At 35.9% G+C, this 23,633-nt stretch overlaps 1 long non-coding RNA gene across 1 annotated transcript; it reads right to left on the reverse strand.

Annotated features, from left to right (window-relative positions):
* Positions 1-1,937: 1,937 nt before the first annotated feature.
* On the reverse strand, positions 1,938-22,166 carry LOC140680300 (uncharacterized). Its single transcript, XR_012051455.1, has 3 exons — positions 21,863-22,166; positions 18,294-18,401; positions 1,938-2,069 (listed from the first exon to the last, which is right to left on the reverse strand). It is a non-coding gene; the product is annotated as an uncharacterized lncRNA (long non-coding RNA).
* Between the last annotated feature and the right edge of the window lie 1,467 nt (positions 22,167-23,633).

Below are 23,633 nucleotides of genomic sequence, written 5' to 3' on the forward strand. Positions count from 1 at the left end.
GGCAAGGGGGAATGGATTCAAACTGACAGAGAGCAGCTTTAGATTGGATATTAAGAAAAAATTATTACCACGAGGGTGGCGAGGCACTGTAACAGGGAAGAAGCTGCGGCTGCCCCATCCCTGGCAGTGTTCAAGGCTGGGTTGGATGGGGCTCTGAGCAACCTAGTCTAGAGGAAAATGTCCCTGCCCATAGCTGGGATGTTGGGGCTGGATGGCCTTTAGTGTCCTCTCCAATGCAAACCATTCTATGATTGTAGGGTTCTACATATGCACCTTTTCAGAGCAGACACCAGACTACTGTGAAGTTCCCTTTCCTTATGCAGGAGCAAGCAAGTAGGATTCCCCCTCTATTCTTTTGTGGCTAGAAAGAAACAAGAAAATTTGAAGAGCTCAATTCTAAGCCAGGATGTGCTTAGACCTCAGGTCTCTTCTAAAGAAGATGTGAAGAAGCTTCAGTGAATTCCTCCCAAGAGGAGGGCGCTCACTGAAAGGCACAGCACACAGTGCTGGGTTGTTACCTCAGAGCTGCATCCAGCTGATGAGACAGCACACAAGCTGCCCTGAAACAGAGGCTGTATATCAACTCTCTGTGCATAGATTCATTCTTCAGGATAGATCATAGAAAAAAATATTCTGGATCACTGAAGTAATTTTGAGAAACCAAATAGATTATCTGATAAATTATTACAGAAAGAGTCAAGAAATTGGACCCATTCAGAATTTAAACATATAGCCCATCATTATATTTTATTTCCCTCTTTCCCCCCTTCCTCACTATCATGTGAAATTTACTCACACCCACCTAGGAGTCTGGGAGCATTACACTGAAAATCTAGCTTAATGAAAAAAAAATAAATTAAAGCCTCATCACCTGCCATCTGGATGAAGAAACACCTCAAAAAGAGCTGTGCTTTTCAAAAAAGCTAAGCTTTGGCTAAAGGTTGTTTTCCCAGATGTAGCACAATCCTACTAATTTTAATGGAACATGGCAAGCAACCGAAGGCAGAGTCTGATCATTAATTTGGGATTAGAACCACTTTATTCCTACACTTAAGCATTTTATTCAGTGTTTCCTGTCCAATACATTATACCAAACCAAATTAAATTGATTCAAGATTGATTTAGTTAAAGTGGTGCGAAACTCCCATGTAGACACTCTTAAATTGCTTTAAACCTGAAGCATCAGCCTAGGTTAAATTGATTAGCAAAATCAATATATCATCCATTTTTAACCTGTTTAGTGGTATCCACTAAGTAAATTAGTTTAAAAAGCTAATAATTTAACAACACATGCTGAGACTAGTGTTTATCATGATGATCACTGCTGTCTTGTTTCCTTTGAAGCTGGTAACTCAGACCTTGCACCCAATCTGGCATAGTGGGTGTGCTGGCATTGAGGCACTCCTGGGTACAATCACAAGGATTTTAACATTAGAACAGTGCAAATCTGCATGAAAGTGTGGTCTTACTTTGAATTAACAGTCCTAAGCAGTGGATTGCCAGCATTTGGGGTTTTCTGTGTGTAAATGCTAAACTTCCTTTTTTCATTAAAAAGGTCCATTTAGACCAAACACTGTTTTCAAATGGAAACAGTAAAAGCACTGCCTGAGGTAAAGGAGGTGTGGAGGAGACCTTGTTGCTCTCTACAGATATCTGAAAGGAGATTGTAGCCAGGTAGAATTGATCTCCCAGGTAATCAGCAATAGGATGAGAGGAAACAGCCTCAAGCTAAAGAAGGGGAGGTTTAGGTTGGACAGATTCTTGTCAAAATTCTTTTTAAATTGTCCTTAAGGTACTAATCCATATATGGCGAAATGACAAAAAAAAAAGTGATACAAGAATTAAGATGAAGACTCGAGCTTTTAATGGATTAAAACAAACTAAAAAATTAGGGAAAGTAAAAATATCATGAATAAAGTGCCTCATATGCGTATAACTGATACACAGCTGATACACAGCTTCAAGCAGAGTAGCATCTTTCCAGAGAGGTGCAGGAAAACACGTTGTTTCTTTTAGTTGATTCTCAAGGTCTCATTCCTTGGCAAGTGCAAAGCCACACCAGACAGCTCCTGTGGAAAGGAACATGTGAGTTTGACAGCTCCACTAAAGAAAGAGAATATATCTTTCTGGGTACATGTACTAACCAATATATGGCACAAGCTTGGGAAGGGGAAAAGTGATTAAATTCTTATGATAAAATCAAAATTTGATTTTACTATGGGATAGGTTGTGATATAATTGATCCAATCTTTAAAATACCACTGTAAACAATGAGTTATATCTTATTTCATATTTTTGCAATCAAGAAACCTTTTGAAGATATGCACCTGTAATTTTCAATATTGAAGAAGCTCTTGTCTTTGATAGCCACCTAATAAATGAGGGACAGTGAATCCTTTTCCGAGTTTTATTCCAGTAAAACCTACCAGACACCAAGGAATTCAAACCATCAAAGGTTTATTTTGTGTTAAGATTTAAAAATGACCAGAAACTTTAAGGAAAATGGCAAGATATTAAAATAGGAGGAGAAAAATGGGATTTCCCAGTTAAGCAAATCTGTACTTCTTTTAAAAATTAAAGTGTCTCCAGTCCTAGCACAGTATGATTGATAAAAATGATCGAGGGTCCAGACAGAAGAGCAGAGTGAAAAAAACATTGGGGCGGGGGACAGGCAGAGGGCAGGAATCCTTTTAGATTGACCTTTAGCTGATAAATTGGTGATGTCCTCATTAGCAGCAACCCTGCTGCTTGCCCTCAATAAAAGATAATGTCCTGTTGTTAACACTATTCCCGTTTGTGTGATTCAATGCTCCTATTACAGTGCAGATTCCATTTAAATGGATTAAGGTTTAAATGAAGACAAAATATTTTTGGGTCTGAAGTGTTTGTCTCTGAACCAAGCGGTTCACTTTCATTGCCTGTGACTGGAAATTGGCAGTCTATAAGGGAATTGACCAGCTCACATTAGAACCAAGGTTTTCACAAGGTATTACCTATAAAAAAGTCAATTTGGGTTTATGATCGCAGTAATATTTCACAGGCAGTTAGTCTGCTTATGATAAACTTTTTAATGCACAGTTACCCACATCATCATCCTCCCTCAGGAAAAACAAAAAAAACCAACAAAAAAACAACAAACCTTTACTAGAATTCCAGTATTATCTTAGTATGCAAAATTTGTGAGGTTCAGAATGTAGCAAGATATTGAATCACATTAATTACTACAGGCAACTGATACATGATGCTAAAAATACAGAAAGAGATGCCATTACTGATCTATGACTTAACTGGGCAAGTCTTGTTTTTTTTGCTTTCTGAAGAATTTTTCTGAACAAAGAAGCTTAAGCCTTTCAATTTACTTCCCAGACATGCTTACATTTCAATAACTGTATCCTGAGAGTCAATTTGTATTTTCAAGACAAATTACCAAAGTTCTACAGAACAAAGATGTTTAGCAATCTATCTCATTAAATGTAATTATTGAGCTATTTTAAATACACACAGAGATAGACTGTAGGTTCCTTTATTACCAATAGCTCTTAGCATAACAAAATCCTTCATGTTGGTTGAATCTCCTAATAAATAATGTAAGAAGTATCATGACACAACAGAAAGCAATGTTGTCACTGGAAAAAGCAGATGATTTTAAAAATCTGGTCTATTATTTCTGTGTTCTTTGCCCTTTTCACTTGTATTTGTGATCCACCACAAAATCCTGCACTCAGCTTTGATCAAATGCACACCAGATGAAACCACCCCAAAAGCAGCTTTCCATTGCAGGGATGTTCCTACACATAAAAATGTATTTCATATTTATGAAAATAAATATGAAAATATTTTTGCTTCCAGATAAGTGAAAGCAAACGGACATTGTCCTGATCTGATGAGACCCAGTAGCATGATCTGTGAGGACACCAATCATCAGTGTGATCCTTTGGAACTGCTGGGACCTGGGACCACCTGTGGGAATTGCACTGGGGGCAGGCAAGATGAAGATTTCCCCTTTTCCCAGCCTGGAGGTGGGAGAAGGGAGAAGGGGTTGAAGCAGCACAACTCCAGCATCTCCCCTCCCACTTTTGAGCAGGGATGCACGCAGGCAGCAGCACCAGCTGCCCAGAATGTACAAGCTGACAGAGATCAGATCAACCACCTCAGAATTTGGTTGTGCACGGGCTCTTCAAATCCCAAATCTCTCAAATTCTCATTTCTCTCAGCTTTCTGCATCTTCCAGAGGAAAGAGCAAGTGATCTTCACTCCCTCTTCAGGCATATTTTCTGCAGCTTTTTGAGCTCTCAGTCCCCCAGGTAATCAGCTCTCACATGTGCCATTTCTCTTTCACTATGCTAAACAGGGCTTTAATTAAAAGATTTGCTGTTTCATCCTGGATTTTTTTCAGGAAAAAAAAAAATCACACAATTGCAAGAAGCAGCTGTCACTCTACAGAAAGATATGCAAGCAACAGAAGGGCTGACTTGAATAACAATATCCAAAGGACTTGAATAATGTGAAGTTATTCAAAGTGACTTGCAATTGCAACTTGTTTCCTTTGAGAAATTTGGTTGGCGGGGCAGGGGTGAGGGAGGGGTCCCCTTGACATAATTAATTTAAATAACACCTGCGCTTTCTTCTCTTGGTTTGTATCTGACAGCAGAAAAAAAAATCCTCTCTGTTATCCTGGCAAGAGCACAACCTAGATTTGTTGTCCCAAGTATGGGCTGTTTTGCCTGGTGTGCAAGAAGCCAATGGACACACACACAGTTGAGATATTTATTTCAAGTCTATATTGAGCTGGGTGCTGGGTGGCAAATCCACACATCTAGCACAGCCTCAGTGTGCCAGCTGCTTGCTTTTGTACACTTCCAACAGAGAAGGATCAACATTTTCCACATAAGCAACAAGCTAAAGCTCTAAGCAAAGGCTACAGCTTCCTTTGTTTCCATTTCATTATACCGATTATGAAAATCCTCAACTATTTTGCTATGCATCCTCTATGGGGAAAGAATTTCTGCGAGATGGGGGGAATTTTACTGTGTTAATGACTAAATGTTAGCACAAAGTTCAAGTAAAATTCTTATTTGGCTCTCTCAGCAGCTTGTTATGGCATTATCTCGCTTCTTGATTGGATTTATGATGCTTCCTAATATTGCTTTTCAAGTGTTAGCTCCTCATTCCTACTTGCAGAGATAAAACATGTTATGTATTGCAACAGATTTGCCAGAAGCTTTTCACAAGATTTTACAGGATTCCTACTCTCATAACCAGAATTTCTGGAACTTTGTTAAACTCCATTTTGCCTCTTTTTCTGGAGTATCATATCCACATTAAATGGTCTAGCACTGCCACTACATGTAAGATAAATTTGTCAGGAGAAATGACTGTCTATTCCTTGGTGCTGAAAACCTGAAACTCAGAATCTGCACAATTTTAGTTATTCAGAGTTATCACTGAATAGTCCTGGCTTAGTTTTGCAATTGTTTTTATGAGTTTTAAGTATACTTAGAATTTTGTAGTTATGTATTGTATTTTTTTTAATATTACTTCATTATCACAGCTTTTAAAATGACATATTTGCTATCATGTATATTCACACATAAAGACAAAAATATTTCTGCTTGTGATATCCCACCCTTAAGGGAGAAGGGGGCATCCAAGATTCATAAATGCTTATTGCTGAAAGGAATGGAAGAAGTAGGAGGGTCCACAAAAAAAATCAGAAAATTTTATCAGTAAGTTGCATATTGGGTATGAAAATGTTTATGGTAGACCCTGACCTACTCTATAAGCACATGGCAGTGGATTTTGTATAAAAGTGAAGAGAGAAAAAAAAGAGATTAATGACAGAGAGATATTTTTTTATTTCCCCTCCAAAAGTTAAAGATCACTGTTTGATAAGCTGCCTTTTGAAGATATAATTGAGTAGATTAAAGATGCATTTACAATTATTCATTTATATACACATGATTTCTTTCTCACTCTATTTAACAGTAGGAGGTTACTTTATAATTTTATGAACTTAGCAGGAATGAGAAAAAAAATCTCTTTATATTAATAATGTAATTACTTCTACTGTCCTGTTCCTGCAGTTACCATTTGTTTTGTTTTTTGGTTTTTTTTTTGATTACAGAAAAATAGCTTTAAAAATGCAAATGTTTTGAAGTTACATCTTCATAGAAGCAACACAACTGTATGGACAGAAGAACTGAAATGCAATATAAATGTCAAATGCTGTCAAAATTTAGAAGTTTTAAAAGGCTTTGTAAAACAAGTTTTCAGTGTAACCTAAACTCAAGGGAATATTTTAGGAGTGGATTTTTGGTTTTATTTAAAGTTGATTAATATTGTCATTAGTGATAATTTTGGAATGTTGCATTAAAAATCAACTAGTGTCAGTCAAATCAATAATAATTTCTATTTTGCAAGCCTTTTCAGGAATTATTGCTGTCTTCAGCATGTTCCGGAGTTAAAGATTGTGTAAAATTTTTATGATGATCAGAGGTATGTTCTGGCTCTACAGAAACCACTGGCAATACTCTGCTTCCTCTAACTGTGTTTTGCTTTATTTCCCCAATTGTTCTGGTGTTGGCAATTTCTCACTGAAAGTGTTACTCTTGTTCTTTCAAAACAATGTAATCTAGACTATTCTTAATATTTGGTTAACAGTGTCATCTACACACACTGAAAATCTAAAAGGCATTAATAGGACTAGAGCACAATGCAGAATTATGAGTAGGGAACACAACATCAGCTACTGAAAGTCTTCAAATACTGTGATGCACTTTTTGTCAATCAGAGTCTAAAAAACAGTGTCAGATAATTTGGAGGATGAGAGTATAGTGGCTGATTTTACTGCTGAGTGACATAGAAAAGTAGCAAGGAAAGGCAATGTCATTCCTACTAACATCTGACACTCTGCCTCCAGACAATTATGGCACATCCTTGGCACTCCCTATATGCAGAATAAGACAGAGCAACACTGCAAAACCATCTCAACAAAGCAAAATACTAAAAAAAAGCCAAACAAAACTCCCCCAAACAAACAAAACCTCAAACCAAACCAACAACAAACTCCACACCAAAAAGCAACTTCTATCCAAAACATAAATAGTTCTTTCAAATATCTTTTTTCTTCCTCATCCACTTTGCCAATAAATGACCGTATACTTAACACCCTAACTTCAACAAATCAGAATGTTTACAATGGGTAAAGAGTAAATCATACATTTTTTCAGGCAATTGGTTTCATTTTAGACCACAGGCTCATTTTTCTTTCTTCTCTTCCAACTGTTTGCTGCTGAGATGCAAGCAGCTGAATTATGCAACTTAGGGTTTTTTTTTTTTTCTTTAAAAAACTTCTGGGGTATGGCAGTTAGTGTTGGATTCTTTTGACCTTCTTCTGAAAATAAATATCCTGAATCTTTTTTGAATTTTTCTGATGGCATTAGTCTACTAATTGCAGCACTTGAGGTTTTATTGTGATGAATCTTTAAAAAATCAGTTTTGCACGTATGCATGTATTTCATAGACAATATGTGGAAAAGCAGCAGTGTAATAAAGCTGAAAAACAGAAGCTTAGTCTTTGGACTAAGAAAAAAAATAAAGTGGAAAAGTGGAAAGGGTCTTCTAAGAGGTAGACATGCTAGTAAGCAAGAGGAGCAAGAAGGAGCAAGCATATTTGGAGATGTAAACGTGCTTGATTCTTTTTTTCAGATTAGTCTTGAAGGTTTAATTCTGAAATGTTTTAAAGGTGGCAACATTGAAAGCAAAAGCAGCAATCCACATGCAGCTTTTTCCTAGCACTTGCAGTGAAAGCCTAACCTATGATTCACACAGGCTTGTGAACACTTATGGGAAACCCCTTGCCTCGTATGTGAGCAGCTCCTGAGGGAGAATTAGTCATTTCACACAGCACTAATGATAGCTTGCCAGTGTTAAATTAATGGCATCCTTGGGGAAAAAGGTAATAACATTTTTTCTTATTAACCTAACTGGCTGCAGGACTCTGCTCTAGTTCTGTTCAAATTCATCAGCAAAATAATTTTTTGTACATCGCCTTGAGTTGGAAATTTTGATTCTCAGAGCTGAGAGGGCAAAAGGCATTTCTGGTGTTCTGCTGGTTTCTGTAATTACCTGTGATCACAAACTACATTTATACTCCTAAGATGCAACTTAAATGTAAAACCCAATGATATTCCACAAATCTTCAAAATAAATTTTTCCATCATCAAATCATTCACTTAGCCTTTTAAAGTCAATCATTCATCTCTGTTGTGAAACATACCATAGAAACTAAAGCTGAGTAAGGAAACTGAAACGTAAAGGAGAATATACAGGTTAGAACAACACAATTCTCCAGATAAAGAATTTATAGACTTATTCATTTAATATGCACTGCTTTATCAGCCATGAAGAACAATACTGTGCCTCAAAAGCTTGAGTCCTATGAGAAGAAATTGAATTGAACAGAAAAGAAAATCAAAGTGTGGACATTTTCTTTTAGAAAACTTTGTTCATTATACAGTACTATGCTGCATGCACACTCTTAGAAAGGAGTAGGAAAAATGTTCCTGGGAAATTCTGTGCAATATGATGTCAAAATTCAGTGGAAGAAATTTTTACAACCAAAAAATCACCTGGGTTTTCAGAATAAAGGACACATTTAGTCTTGCTTCCTCTAAAGCATCTCTGTAGTAAGTTCTTTTACATTTTCAACTAAATTTTGACTTGTTACTAATAAACTTGACTCAAGTGTTGAAGTTTATTATCTGTAGCATTCGGAAATTGTTGCATCATACGAAACATTAATTTCACAAACAAACAGCCATGCTACCTGCCAGACAAGGGAAGTGAAGGTGAGTTTTATACAAGAGTTAAATCCTGCTTTTATTTTTTCTTCTGAAGGTGGATCCTCTGAGCCAGATCCTAACTATTTTTATTTGTGTTTGAGAATGTAAGACTTTGCCTGTGTAAAGCTGAAATCAGTAGCCTCAGCAGTCAGCCCACTTGTTTCAGTAATTGCTGTAATTGAACTAAGATGAGCAATGCTTGGTCCCCACTTAAAAGCAGAGGGAAAATTTACTTTGGTGAATTGTAGCACCACTACTCAGGCTGCAATGTGATGATAAGAGTGTCATGAGGGTAGGAGTGTCAGATCTGTAGAGCAAAATCAACTGTGAGAACAGAAATTAGACTAGAATGTTATTGCAAACTAACTCTGGAGAGGTGTATTTAGAAAATTAATTCTCTTATTAAGCTAATTCTCTGCTAAAGCACCTTGCATTTTTCTTTATAAGTCAATACAAGTCACTTCACATCCTATTACCCATGAGAACTTTAGAAAACTCCATTTAAAATTCATGGGAGACTATTATCTAATGATTCATTTCATTAATAACTCATCTCCCTGGTTTCTAGGCCACAAACACTCCAGTCTCTGCAAGCTTATGCCAGTGGCTCACAAGAATATTTTAATTGCCTCATTTTTGGAAAACTTGGAAGGCTGGATCAGCCTGTGAAATGCATGACAGTAGTGCCAAAGAAATCTTTAAGCACATAAAAATGAAATCCACATGTAATGATGATCTAGGATTGCTCCTGCTGCTATCCACAGGAAAGGAATCTCTGTTTTAATTATCTCACTTTTTAAATATATAGTAACAAAGCTAGCAACAAAAATTTTATAGCTACTACTATGAGAAACTGTTGATAACTATTTTAAATATGACTTTAAAAAAAGGCTAAAGACAAACTGAAGAAAATTTTAACCACAAATTTTCAAATTTCTCTTAGGTATGTATGTCTAAAAGCAGAGCTCTTAAATGTATCAAGAACTGGGTGTTAATTACAACTGTTCTGACTAAAATCTCATGTAAGGAGTTGATACATCATGGTCTCTGCACACACTAAGTACTTTCAGCAAGAAAGCTCCAAGTGTTTAACAATGCCTTCTCCTGCAGAGGCACAGTCCCATAAAACACACTGTGCTCTGCAGACCCCCTGCTCAGGGAGTTCTGCATGTAGCAGGAGGGGCTCCCAGCTGCAGAAATTGTTGGGGTCTGCAAATCCCACGTATTTCAGGTTGAGGTAAGGATGTTGCTTTATGAGTGGATGTTTAAATAATCAAGTCAGAATTAGTTGCATGTTTCACATCTGAATTAACACTAAAACTGGGCTTAACAGAACAATTTCTCCCATTCTTTCTATACCAAAGGTAGTTCTGCTTCGTCTGCCAGGAAGCACAACAGTCAAAGTTTTTTTAAAAGATCAAGGGGGATCTGATCTTTTAAAAGTTTTTTCCCCCTGAAAAAACACACTTAAAGGAACCCAAATCTCTTCTAAGATCATCCAGGGACTGCTGCAGCACATTTAATATCTCATCACCTGCATTTGCCAAGCTGCCAGAACGGACAGATCTTCTGGGGGGACCCAATGGATGCTCAGATACAGATGAGGAAGACGGAGCTGGTACACAAACCATCCTTTCCATGCCTGTATTCATTGTAAAGAGTGACCAAGATCCATTTGACACTTCATCCATTGAAGCTTTATATCTTAGAAACTGATGGAACAAGGAGTTCTGTAATTTTTTTCAGGTGGGCGCCATTCAGATTTTCATTGGCGTTGAACTGAGCCTCCAGCTCTTTTGTGTTTTGTGTTTGGTCAGGAGTTAGATGTGTCAGACTCCTCCTCCTGTCTCATTCCACATGAGTTTCTGCAGAAGATTATCCAGCTCAATATGAACCTTGTTGTTCAAGGAAAAGAAGCTGTTACATTTCTGTTCTGGATACAGTCTGAATAAAAAGACTTACAGGGTAAATGCCTCTGAATAACCTGGAAACAGCATGAGGAGCATTCTGTCTCATCTTACATATTTAATTGAAGCATCTCATAGTTCTTTGGATCCCTACAGTAATTCAAGAATATGCTAAACCCAAGGAATTACTGTATTTCTAAACAAATCATTTTGAAGTAGACAGTCTCATAACCAGAGGAAAGTCATTAAGTTGAAAATCCATGCTGAGCTGTAAAGTGCATTATATATTCCTTGATGTATTACCAGAAAAATACTTATTAAAGCAAAGTATGGTAAGAATATTCAATTAACTCTACATCCATACAAATTAATTTTCTTCTGATATTGAATGTTTAGAGGCTTTGCCATTTCTGTAAAGGATTTAATATTAAAAATAAGCCACCAACCGCACCGCCCCCCAAAAAAATCTCCAAACCAAACCCCACAAAAAATAAAACAAAGCACAAAGATAACTGTATATTTTTAAAAGAAATACAGGCTTTGTTAGGTTCCCCCAGATCTCACAAAAAAAATAGAAAGTATTGGTTTCTATTAGTACTTCACAAAAAATGGTAGACTATTTAGCAGTAGGATCTTATTATTTTTTGGTTTTTCATTTAAGCAATGAATTTAGTTAAAAACCAAATAATTTAGGTAAAGTAGAAAGAGAAAAAAGAAAAAAAATATTTATTTTGGCTCCCATAGCTCTCATCTCAAATATAATCTGCTAATAAATTAATCGTAATAGTCCCAATGCAATGTTATCTCACCTGAAACTGTTGAAATATTAATAGAAACCTTCTCCATTTTCATCTGCTGGAAAGAAGAAAATTTCTTTAATTTTTCAGCTCATTGTTGAGATGTGCACACATATTAATTGAAAGCGACACTGAAAGTTACAAGTATCAGGTGTGTATTTCTTGTAAGACTGTAAAATTAATAGCAATAATAAAATTTCACATGAGGTTAATACTTTCCCTAAATAAATGAATTATTGTTCCCTAAAGCCTTTCATGCAGGAAGAAACCAGTGGCCTTTGCAATCTCCTTCAAGTCCCAGTGACCATTTGGGATTTTTAAGTAGTTTTAATTGACACCTTATAAACCATGTGCTTCAAAAAGCATCAATTGGTTCGGGTTTTATTCCCAATTTTGAGAACATGTTTCCAAGTCTTAATCAAGGACCTAAACTGTTATTTCATTATAATTGATATTTTCTTTTTTATGCGGTTGAAGATTTTATCAGATCTGGCTACTGAATCCAAAGCTCAGTTATGTGGGATTTGCAAATTCAATTGCAGCATTGGATGATATAACCTTCCTTCAGACTAAATGCCTGTATAAGCTGCAAGGTAAATATACATATTTTCATATATATATATTTTGAAATAAAATTAATTAAAGAAATGAAGCATCAGAAACCCAAACCCATGCATTTAAACTTTATTTAAAGATATTACATTTGAGTTATTCTACATTTCTGTTAAAAAAAACCCCAAAAACCTGCCTAACTTTTCCATCAAAGCTGGTGAGATAACTACATAAGTCAATCCAAATGGTAACTTAGAAACTCGGCATTTCAGGGATTAGTTTTGATATAGAGTATGAAGAAAAAGTGAACAAATATATGCTTTTGTTTGGAAAGCTGACGTGGATTTGTAGAGCTGAATTTTCTACAAGCAATCCCTGACTCAGTCCTCAGTCACCTGGATAGGTATTATCATTCATAAACAATAATCACAAATACATTTTCTGGAGCTCAAACAACAGGAATTGCTGTAAAATATTTATTAAAAAGACTACATTTTTATTTTTATGGGGCAGAAAGTAATGTCTGGGTTTAGTTTTGAATATAAACTTATAAGCAAGTGGCAAATAGACATTCAAATTGTAACACAATTCATGAAACAATTTCAAATAGCATCTAAGCTCTTCAGAGTTTTACCTGGGGAAATTATTTCCTGTTGAACAAAGTAGAATTTCTCCATCAGTTCCAGCATTACCTGGTCATGTGTTATGGCAGAATTTGTGCTGAGATGCTCCCTGGATATTATCTGAAGGAGGAAAACTCAGGGTCCACCTTTCAAGTTTTAGCAGCAAACAGAATTATAAAAATTGCAAGTTTGCCCGCATCTTACCCTGGTTCATGCACTGTATCATAATTTTTCAGTGCTCACCTCTGGAGCTGATAAGGATTAAAGCAATAAAGGTGAAAAATCCTTGGACTTAGATTAAAAAAAAAAACGTTTAGTGACACACTGAGCATACCTCATCTATTAAGTCTGTATAAATCAAATTATATTTTTCCCTCCATGCTCACTTCTGTCTAATTAAAGAAAATCTCACCTTGTTTAAATGCAGTGAATAAGGATTTAGAATTGTTTGCTTGTTTGAAGTCCCATGCTACCACAGGTATGCAACAAATCCCATTTTTTGAACTGTGTTGGACTGCCTCCTTTTAATGTTGGTGTTAAGGGAAAAGCAAAATAAAGAAAGACAGTTAAAAAACAGGGAAAACATAAAGGGCTTGTGTACAACTCTTCTTTACCATTTGCAATAAACCTGCAAATACTGGTGTTACCCAGGACCTTAATGCTATGGGTGAGACAGGTAAGAAAGCAAAAACCTTAACACAATACAATTTAATATTTCAATTTTGTGCGTGTTGTTATATGTTGTGAAGAGCTTAGAGAAAATCTAACAGAGGCTACAAAATGGCTGGTTTCTGCTGAGAAATAGGTACTCGTGTTCCCCATCAAATGTGACAAAAGATATTCATGTTATTTGTACAAGATGTTGAGAGGAGCTTTATGGGGTTATGGGAGACAGGGCAATTGAAAGCAGCTAAGATAATTAGATTTCACCTCTCCTCTCCTCTCCTCTCCTCTCCTCTCCTCTCCTCTCCTCTCCTCTCCTCTCCTCTCCTCTCCTCTCCTCTCCTCTCCTCTCCTCTCCTCTCCTCTCCTCTCCTCTCCTCTCCTCTCCTCTCCTCTCCTCTCCTCTCCTCTCCTCTCCTCTCCTCTCCTCTCCTCTCCTCTCCTCTCCTCTCCTCTCCTCTCCTCTCCTCTCCTCTCCTCTCCTCTCCTCTCCTCTCCTCTCCTCTCCTCTCCTCTCCTCTCCTCTCCTCTCCTCTCCTCTCCTCTCCTCTCCTCTCCTCTCCTCTCCTCTCCTCTCCTCTCCTCTCCTCTCCTCTCCTCTCCTCTCCTCTCCTCTCCTCTCCTCTCCTCTCCTCTCCTCTCCTCTCCTCTCCTCTCCTCTCCTCTCCTCTCCTCTCCTCTCCTCTCCTCTCCTCTCCTCTCCTCTCCTCTCCTCTCCTCTCCTCTCCTCTCCTCTCCTCTCCTCTCCTCTCCTCTCCTCTCCTCTCCTCTCCTCTCCTCTCCTCTCCTCTCCTCTCCTCTCCCTCTCCTTCTCCTCTCCTCTCCCTCTCCTTCTCCCTCTCCATCTCCTCTCCTCTCAGAGTATAAATGTAATTTCAGGAATGTCACTATCAAAAAAAATATTTAGGAAACCCCTTCTGTCAGCTCTGTGCTAGAACTGGTCTTCAGTGTTTGGGGTTATAAATACCCGTGCTTAGATTCCATCATGAAGGAGGTAGCTGCATTTAAAAAAAAAGTCTATTTATCAATAAGTAAGAGGAAAATGAATAAACTTTTATTCTTAACATAGGAAGTGAATAGTAATTTTACTGAATTACAAGAGTTATAGAAAATATAATAAAAATGAAAGAAAATAGATTAATATGATACACATTCCAATTCTAGCTAAGCCCTGAAGAGAATAGGTAATTATTTTCAGATTGTGTAGCTGATGTGGAAAATTTAAAATGCAATTGTTTATTTATTAGTTATTTGTAAGATCAAGGAACTGCAACTTCATTTGGTTTAGGAAGAAAATATACCTTTATTATCAGGTTTTTCTTTTGGTAAAATTTTTATAATATCATTCATATTTATATTAATCATATTTGTGTTTATGCCTTTATTTGTAAAGGAGAGTAATGGAGTTTTGAAATACATTCTTGTCTAATATAGTGAATGCAACATGTTTAAATTGTTGTGCTTCTAAGAAATATCTTATTATACATATTAATTTTGGTAGTGTCTTCATGCAAAACCCACTTAAATTTACTACAAATTAAAATAATAACAAAGCTTATTCAAAGCTAAAAAGGTTAAAGCTGTTCTTGAAAGAGCAATGATTATTAGTTTCAAACATGTGATTTCCATCACGAGATTAAACCTATGCAAAAGACCTGAAAACATACTTCAGCTGCCAATAAATAGCAAATCAATCAGAAAGCAATGTGGGTGATGAAGCTGTAAAAAAAAATCCAAAATGAGAGAATGTGGATGCTGCTTTGTCTAACTGATTTTTTTTAAAAAAATTAATTTCTTAAATGGAAGAACTATTTCATGTACTTTTGTAAGTGGGGTAGTTTGACTATTAGAACCCTTTGTTCAATTACAGCCTTGAAATGAGACAGTGCTTCAATGCTCTCTTAATATATTTGCCTAAGAGAAACACCATAATGGGATCTGAAACAATCACTATAAGAAATAAATAGATATTCTTAGGGAAGCACAAACCCAACTGTCCAAGAACATATTTCAAGGGGCTAAAAGACTTGTCCACACTAAAATCTCCCAAGGAGTGTGAAGGTGTATTATGAAGTATGAGGGAGAATTGATTTTCCTTTTTGTAGCTGTATAACACAGAAGACCAGTCATTTAATTTGTTACCATAAAGTCAATAAGCCCTGGTTTTGAACCAAGAGTAATGCTGGATAATACACAAACAGCTACAGAGGAATGAGACAGCAGGGGAGAATATTTCTGGTGAAAATAATTCACTTTAAATATAATCAATGTCTTTTTTTTCTTTTAATTTATAGGTTGGTTTTTTGTTTTGTTCTGTATTTAATAAAGGCTCATGGTGGTAGTAGCACTGGCAGCTTCAGAAGGTTCCATCAAGCCCTTGCTATATTTTATTCTTATTTCATGCCAAAGGAAGCAGAATATTTATAGGAATTTACTAGACATTGTGCTAAGCAGTATTTTTTAGTAATTTGATTAAGAGTTCTCTTCCTACTAAAGTTGTGAGATTTTTAGACAAGTAGAAAATTGTTGAAGATGGTGCAGGAAATTGCTGAAGTTAAGAGGAAGCAGGAAGAGCTTAGTCCCCTGTCTTAGGACAAAATTAGTCAAAATGAGAAAATTAAAATTGTGTGTATTAAAGTGTATAGTAAAATATAAATTTAGATTTTTTTTTTTAAGTTCCCCTAGTGAAATTAAGCAGTTCTGCTCAGAAAGACTGCTAACAGATGTAAGCCAGGGCTCACAGGGGCTCACAATACCTTTCAGAGAAGAACAAAGTAAGCTTTATATTTTCATTCAGGACTTCCTAATCAATGCTATGACAGGTCATTTTGCAATAGCACAAAGACAAAGAAGATTAGAATTGAATAGTATTTTTTTTTAAAACACCCAAACCCCGCTGTAAGTGTTTGAAAAGCTGCTGAATTGATAAGGAATAACCTCAACAGTTTCCAAGGATGCAGAGATTGGAAAAGAGCTGCAGCTTTTTTCCTTGAGGAAAGAAAAATCCCCAGACTTGCCCTAATGACACAAATGATCTAATTAACAGCTCTCTTTTAAAAGCAGGGGGTAAAAAAACAAGAGCTCTTTGTATTGTTTACACAATAGCTGTGGAAAGACCGATGAAAAATCCAATATATAGTCTTCTGACAAAGAAAATTAATGATTAGCACCATTTACTATTGATGACACCCACTGCTTGCCAGGGCAACCAAGTCACAATTATTTGACCCTTTGGTTTTATAATACTGCCTTCTCTTGCCTCTTTTTCCTTCTCAACCTTTCTCTTCTGAGTCAATGAGCAGAAACTGTTGTATATAGTGTGCTAGCAAAAACGAAATTAGCTAACAAATCCCAATTATGAAAGGTTTTCCATTGATCCTCAGACATCAGAGATTAACTACAAGGTTCATAGGTCATTTCAATCCCTTCCAAATGTGTCATGGCTTTAATCCTCTCCCCCAGTGTCCTGAGGAGGAGGGGGAGGGATATATAATGATACAGCAAGGGATTAGCTTGTTGCTTGGTTTATGCTTCAAATTGTAGGACTGAATTCACAGTGTCACAGACTGGGTCAGCAATAATTAGCAGTATTTTCATAGGGCTCACTAACAAAAAAAGAAAAAATCGTTCTTGGAGCATTGCCCGGATGGAGGCACAAAGGGCGCGTGCTGTGGTTATGCTTTTGGTGACAGGTCATATGTATTGCAGACAGCAGAGACATTTTTTGGTTTAGGGAAAACAAGATAATAATTTATCAGGCAGGAAGATATTAATTGCAACATAACATGAAAGTTACATTTTCCACCTGTATATTTAATTGGAATAATTTAAAACCTTGAATAGACTATAAGAGCCATAGAATCTGTTGTCATATTAAAAATAAGACCAAAAAGAAATCAAAACTGGATTTTGAAAGAAGCTGTTTTTGCTGAAAACCAGCAAAACAACCAAGTATTTTAAAATACTGAATACACCAGAAATCACTTTTAAAGAGAAACTTCTTTGATAAACCTGCAGGCAAGCAAAAAACAATAAAGTGATGTTCCAATAAGAATTTTCACAGATTTTCATATCAATAAAGTAGTAATTCAGTGGTTGTTTTCTCCTTATAGTTTTACATGAATACTCAAGCAAATTATTTTATTCACAAGAATTCCAAGAAAACTTTATTACATTCTTCAAGAAATTTTAAATATCTAATTGTGAGCATTTTTATCAGAGAGCTATCTGCTTATAAGGAATGACAAAAGACAGTTCTTTGCACTGAATTCATCCAGCAGCACATCTCAGAGTCTGATTTTCAGACTTAGAGCTTGAAGTGTTGTTGGTATCTTTAGACATTGTCATACCAGTTACTCACAGAAAGAGTTCAGCATAAAAAAACATTGAAAAGCAAGAATTCTGCTTCACTTTCTCTGTTTTATCACTGCCTCAACTTTGCCTCCACCACACCAAAGTTACTCCTGCTGCTTTTCTTCCTACTGCACATCTCAGTTTTCCTCTGGGAGCACCCTGGGGCAGGGATTATTCACCCATGTGCAGCACAGGACTTTTTTCTGTTTCTAGACTTGGCTTTAACACAGCAGAACCCTGAAGTCTTCCATAAGCCAATATAGAGATGAAAAATGGCAAAAACCAGACATATGAGAGGCATAAAAACAAATAGAAAACCAGAAACCTCAGGGCTGCTAAGGAAATATTCAGTATAATATTATAAATTTATCTTATCTTTCGAAGATGCACTAGGGAAACAAAATATTTCTTCCTAGTTCTGTGTGTTTTGTCCAGCTACCTTTAATCATTTTATTTTGTGAATCCTGTCAGTGTAACTTGAATTTGCAGCAAACCATTTTATGAGCTCTCTGGATTTTCTCATTACTGAGTGTAGGTTTGGAGATTTTCTCTTACCTGGCGTAGTGCATTGTTGGCAAATTGGACCAGGGAATATATTCTGTGTTCCTTCCAGACCTCCTCACCTTCTTGCCCCCAGCAGATCTCAGGTGGCACTGAGTCCCACTGAAAAAAAAACCACCATAATCTAAGAGTGTGGGAACTTTCAGGGCATTTGAACAAAAGAAAAAGGAAAGATCATACTTTGGGGACTTTCAAAACCTTCAAGCAAACAAACACAACTTTCCCTTTCTCAAATTACATTTTGCTTCCAATTCTTCCAACATAACCTCCTACTCCCTGAGATTATCCTAAATTTTGAATTAACCACTGATTACTGTTGATCTAAGAAAATACAGGCTAAATTTTACTTGCAGCACCAAAAATTGTCAGGAATAAAAAAAAATTTGCCAAAAAACAAAAGGAATTTAAGATGTTGTTGATCTTGTCATAGGTTAATGAACAATGACAGTCTAAAAAGCAAAAAAGGTAACATTAGAAAAAAATCAGATTATTCCGTGGGCTTTCTTTCATGCTTAATTGCTAATGGATATTGTGGTTGTCAAAGGACACTCAAACCTTAAGTAAAAATGTTTAATTAACTCTAAACTATATTTATGGTATATGTTTTCTGCAGGGTTTTTTTAGTGGTTTTTTTTGGGTTTTTTTTGTAGCTCAATTATATTTTTAAACAGTTTCAAGGCAAGAAATGGGTATAAAAGAATAGCTGTGACAAAGTCATCAGCTGTTGGAAGGGACCACACAGATTAAAGTAAAAGAACTATTAAAACACACATTTAGAGGTCTAAAGACCATCCAGATCTTTGTATGCAGGAGTATTTTTATATACCAACTATGAATAAATTATTCTGGTTGAAAGGACAGAACATCCTTCACTTGACTCTCTGTGGGATTTACTGAAGAACTTTAAAATGGCAATGGCAGAAAACCTGAAAATAAAGTTTCCTCAATATCACATTGCTGCTCATGGTCAGCTACACCTGCTTTCTTCAGTGGTAATGCCATCAGCAGTGCATGAATATATATTGTGGAAAAGAATCTCAGGGGAAGGGGAAGATCATAAAATTTAGGCTGCAGTTCCTTGTACTTCTGGAATTAAGTGAAATGAAATTAACCTATCTTTTTGGCAAACAAATTTTTCTGAATTCTACCCCAGAACATGGTAATTATATTTCTATTTTGGTGTACCCTATTTCACAAAACCTATATTCCAGGGTTTTGGTCTTCCAGTATTTTCTACAGAAAGATAAAATGGCTATGACTTACTTTTCATATTTCTTTCTGTAAAAGCAACGTTACCCATGCAAAATTCAACAAGATAAATAATAATAATTAAAGAGAATGCAATGGACATTCTGCTTCATTACACTTGTAACAAATCATTATCATATAAAAATGAAGAAAATTAAATTGCATTAAAAAATTGGAAAGATGAAGACACCAGTGATTTTAATCAGTTTTATAACTTTTCATGTCACTTGTAGACAATTCAAACTGACAAGCATATCCCAATAAAGAAAATCTAAAAGGGCAAATTACCTTGTAAGATGAAAATTATTACTAAGAAACCATAATCAAAAAATATTATATCACATAATATTTGTTATGTTAAAAATTAATTGAGAAATTATTCATTAATTGCAAGGGTAACACATGCTCAAAATCCAAAATTAAATATAGCTTTAATTTATTACAGTTGAAATTAACTATTTAGGTTATATGACAGAATAAATAATGCCGATGAATTCTTAACTTATGAAATAATATGTTCAATTCTACACTGAAAGAGCTATGAGGAATCAAAATCTTCAATATTAATCCAGGTAAAAGTAATTAACTGATCATAGGTTTTATCTTAAATTTCTCTGTTATATATACACAATTTGAGCTTATGTGCAAGTATAAAGAAAACAGATATTCTTGCCTTTTTTACATTTTTTGTGTTCTCCTTGCTGAAGGGAATTAAGCATAGGAGTCAGTTGATTTTGATTATCCTTTAATGTATTTGCACAGATCAAAAGATCATTTGCTCTCCCAATGTTGCCCATGCTACACGTATCCATGAGAAGCAGAAACTGCAATAATGCTCCATATCACACCTGCATTTAATGACTGTTTTTTTACATCTCACTTATCAGTAGAGATTTATTTACCATGGATAGAAATAAGTCTGTTCACTAATTCCCATCACAACTGGAGGATTAAGTTTTGTTTGCTAATTTGTATGGATATATGACAGAAAATTGTAGAGGTAATGTAGATCTGGTTATATCTTCAGCTTCCACATCTTAGACATGGATTGTGACGGAAAATAATCTAAAAAAAACCCTAAACCTAAATAAACAAGCAAAAAGAACTGAAGCATCAGTAACACTGAACTGCACACAATGGAGTCGTGTTTTATAAGCAATTACCTCAATAAGTATTTAGTAAGAGTTTTCAATCAATAAATAACTGTGGAAGTGTTGAGGTCTTGAAATTGCCTAAGTTCTCCAAAAATTATATGTTCTTCCTATTCCACACACAAGAGAAAAGAAAATTAATAGAAAGCATTTATAACTATATAAACTACTTTACAGAGTAAAAACTGTTAAAGGATACCTAAAATAAGACATTAAGAGGTCAGTAGCTCTATAATTGACTCAATACTTACATCAGTTTTGTGAAATAGAAGTATTTTAAAAACATTTGCCTAAACTTAAATATTAGAACAGCTACGGGGGAAACCAGGTCATTTGGAATTTCTATAAAGCACACAGTTCTGAGCAGTATTTTTTCTGACTAGCAGCAGTCTATTAAGGCTGATTTCCTTTATGTAATACAAGAGGACTGAAACCCAAAAGAAACAGTTCCTGACACTTTTTAGTTGCTGCTATTTTCTCTCATGACCTTTTTATCCCTGCCTTGTGTCAGCAGAAGTGTCTTGGTGGCCATGGGGTATAGGGCATGCAAGTTAAAACAAGCCTAGAAATAAATAAATAAAAAGAAATCAAAATTAAGAATTACTCTTTTCAGTAGTGATTACTACTAGCTAAAGGTTCCTGAAAGTTATCTTGTATCCTTTACAGCTTCTTTATTATTTTTACTTGCTTGGGGGTTTTATTTCTTCATATTGTTCTGTTAAATATTTAAATCCTGATTTAAGGAGATAAGCTTGAGTGGGATTGACAGACCTAGAGTTACTGTGGTTCTTCTTCTTTGGGATGACTTTAACCAGCTTCCACACAGGTGGGACCTCTCTGGATTCCCAGGACTGCTCAAAAATCATTGAGTCCTCAAAGATCATCTTCATCTTTCTGTCCCTATATATAGTACAGCTGCTCAGCTTCTTGAAGACAGCCAGAGACAAGAATAGATGGATTGGAAAAGCACTGCCCTAGTCTGGCCATAGGGGACCAGAAGGAGGCAATGGTTGGAAACCAGAGCCCCCTGTGCACACCCTGTGCACCTCTTCCAGAGAAATGAGGAATTCATGAGCTGGGAGAGGCTGAGATTGAGGGTGGTGAGTAAAAAACTTATTAGCTGTGGATTCATAGCTCAAAATAGAGAGTCAAAAAACCTCTTACCTTGAATTACATGATTTTTCAGTCGCTGTAGAATTCTTTTGGAGGATAAAGGCAGAAAAAGGTGCTTTGCATTGTCATCCCTGCAGAAAGCAGACCACAGAAGACAGGGGTTGGCTGCTCATGGAAAGAGAATGAAAACAGTTTGAGGATACATTTAGCAGAACACTGATGTTCTGAATTAGGGCTCCCATAGGTACTCTGGGAGAGTCTCTAACTAGAACCTGTAAAAGTGAGAAAGGAATATTGGTAAAGGTGACAGGGGATTGTGAGGATTAATTCTGCAAAGCCCTTAAGAAGGACTTGAGTAAAGTCCTCAAGTGGCTGGAAACTTCAGAAAACTGCTGAAAGGAATGATGGAGAAAGGAGTCAGCTCTTTGGAACTCCAGACTCACCTGGACACCTTCAGCTAAAACCTTGCTTCGGAAGTGGGTCACACCCTGTCCCCTTTCACATCCTCATCTGCTCTGAGAAATGCATTAGGAGCCACAAAACAGAGCCATCACTGCTCTTCCCTTCAAATTTGATTTCTAAACTACTTAATGCAGTGACTAGGAAGTGGATTAATTATATCACTTTAACAACTTGTCTCCAAGCAAATATAGACTTACAATCACAAATACCTTTCTCTTTTCTTCCTCTATTTCTCTCCTAAAAACCCATGAAACCCATGGAAAACAAATAAAAAAAAAAACAACAAACCCAGTTTTATAATCTTCTTTCCTTTCACTTAATAAACATGCCTGACATAGTTTGTATGGATTTTTTTCTCAATACTTAATTGCACCAGAGCTTGTTGTTTTGTTTGCTACTTTTTTTTTTTTTCACTTTCCTGTAAATAGAAAAAAAAAAGAAACTCCTGCTACTTCAAGACAGCATCACTGTGAAGGATTTATGGAAGCACAACGTGCACTGAATTAACTTGCAGGGGAATTTCAGCAGAAACAGGCTAGAACTAATAAATGCTCAGCCCCTATTTGTGGTATACAAGTCTTATTCATCAGCAGCTTTTTGAATTATTATTCACTAGTTTGAAGACTGATTCTAAGTTAATCTGACCCAAACTGAACATTTCCTCAGAAGTAAAAAGTTCCATTGAATTTCTGGCTCTCTTAATACATTTTTTCCAATATTAATGCATTTTATACTTTCATACTTTCAACAGTTTCTTCTGCTAAAGCTGCTCCAGCAGAAATACCTTTGACATATCATCATAAACTACATATTGTAAATAGAAAAATTGCTAAACAAAGCCACAGCACTTCTGTTTGAGACCATAAAATCTGCACTAATCTGTATAATTTCATACCAAGAGTCTTTACTATAGGAGTAGCAGCTCCTCAACTAATTCAATTTGTGAGTATAATATTGAATATTAACATGAAGCTAAAACATTGTTCTGGTGCCTACTAGAGCTTTATAGCTCAAAACAGTTTCAAAATATTCAAGTGTAACCAAATCAAACTGTCATTTTAGAATGTATAGCTGAATGATATCCATAATGAAATGAACTGTATTAAATAAAAAGCACCCTTATTTCTCTATTGGCAACATAGAAATTAACTTGAGGGAAGCAAGCTATATTATTTATATGCAGCTGTAGTAGTGATTTTACTTCACATTTGCATATTAAAACCTGCATTCCAGCAAAGCAAATGACTTTGATAAATTGCCTTACATATAATTATTGAATATTCTTATGCATCTTAAAAGACTTCAGACACTTTTAAAATTAATCTAAAATTTCACACAAGGATAATTTTATACCCTTTAC

This window comes from Taeniopygia guttata, chromosome 1 (assembly GCF_048771995.1).
Source record: "Taeniopygia guttata chromosome 1, bTaeGut7.mat, whole genome shotgun sequence".
Classification (NCBI taxonomy): domain Eukaryota; kingdom Metazoa; phylum Chordata; class Aves; order Passeriformes; family Estrildidae; genus Taeniopygia; species Taeniopygia guttata.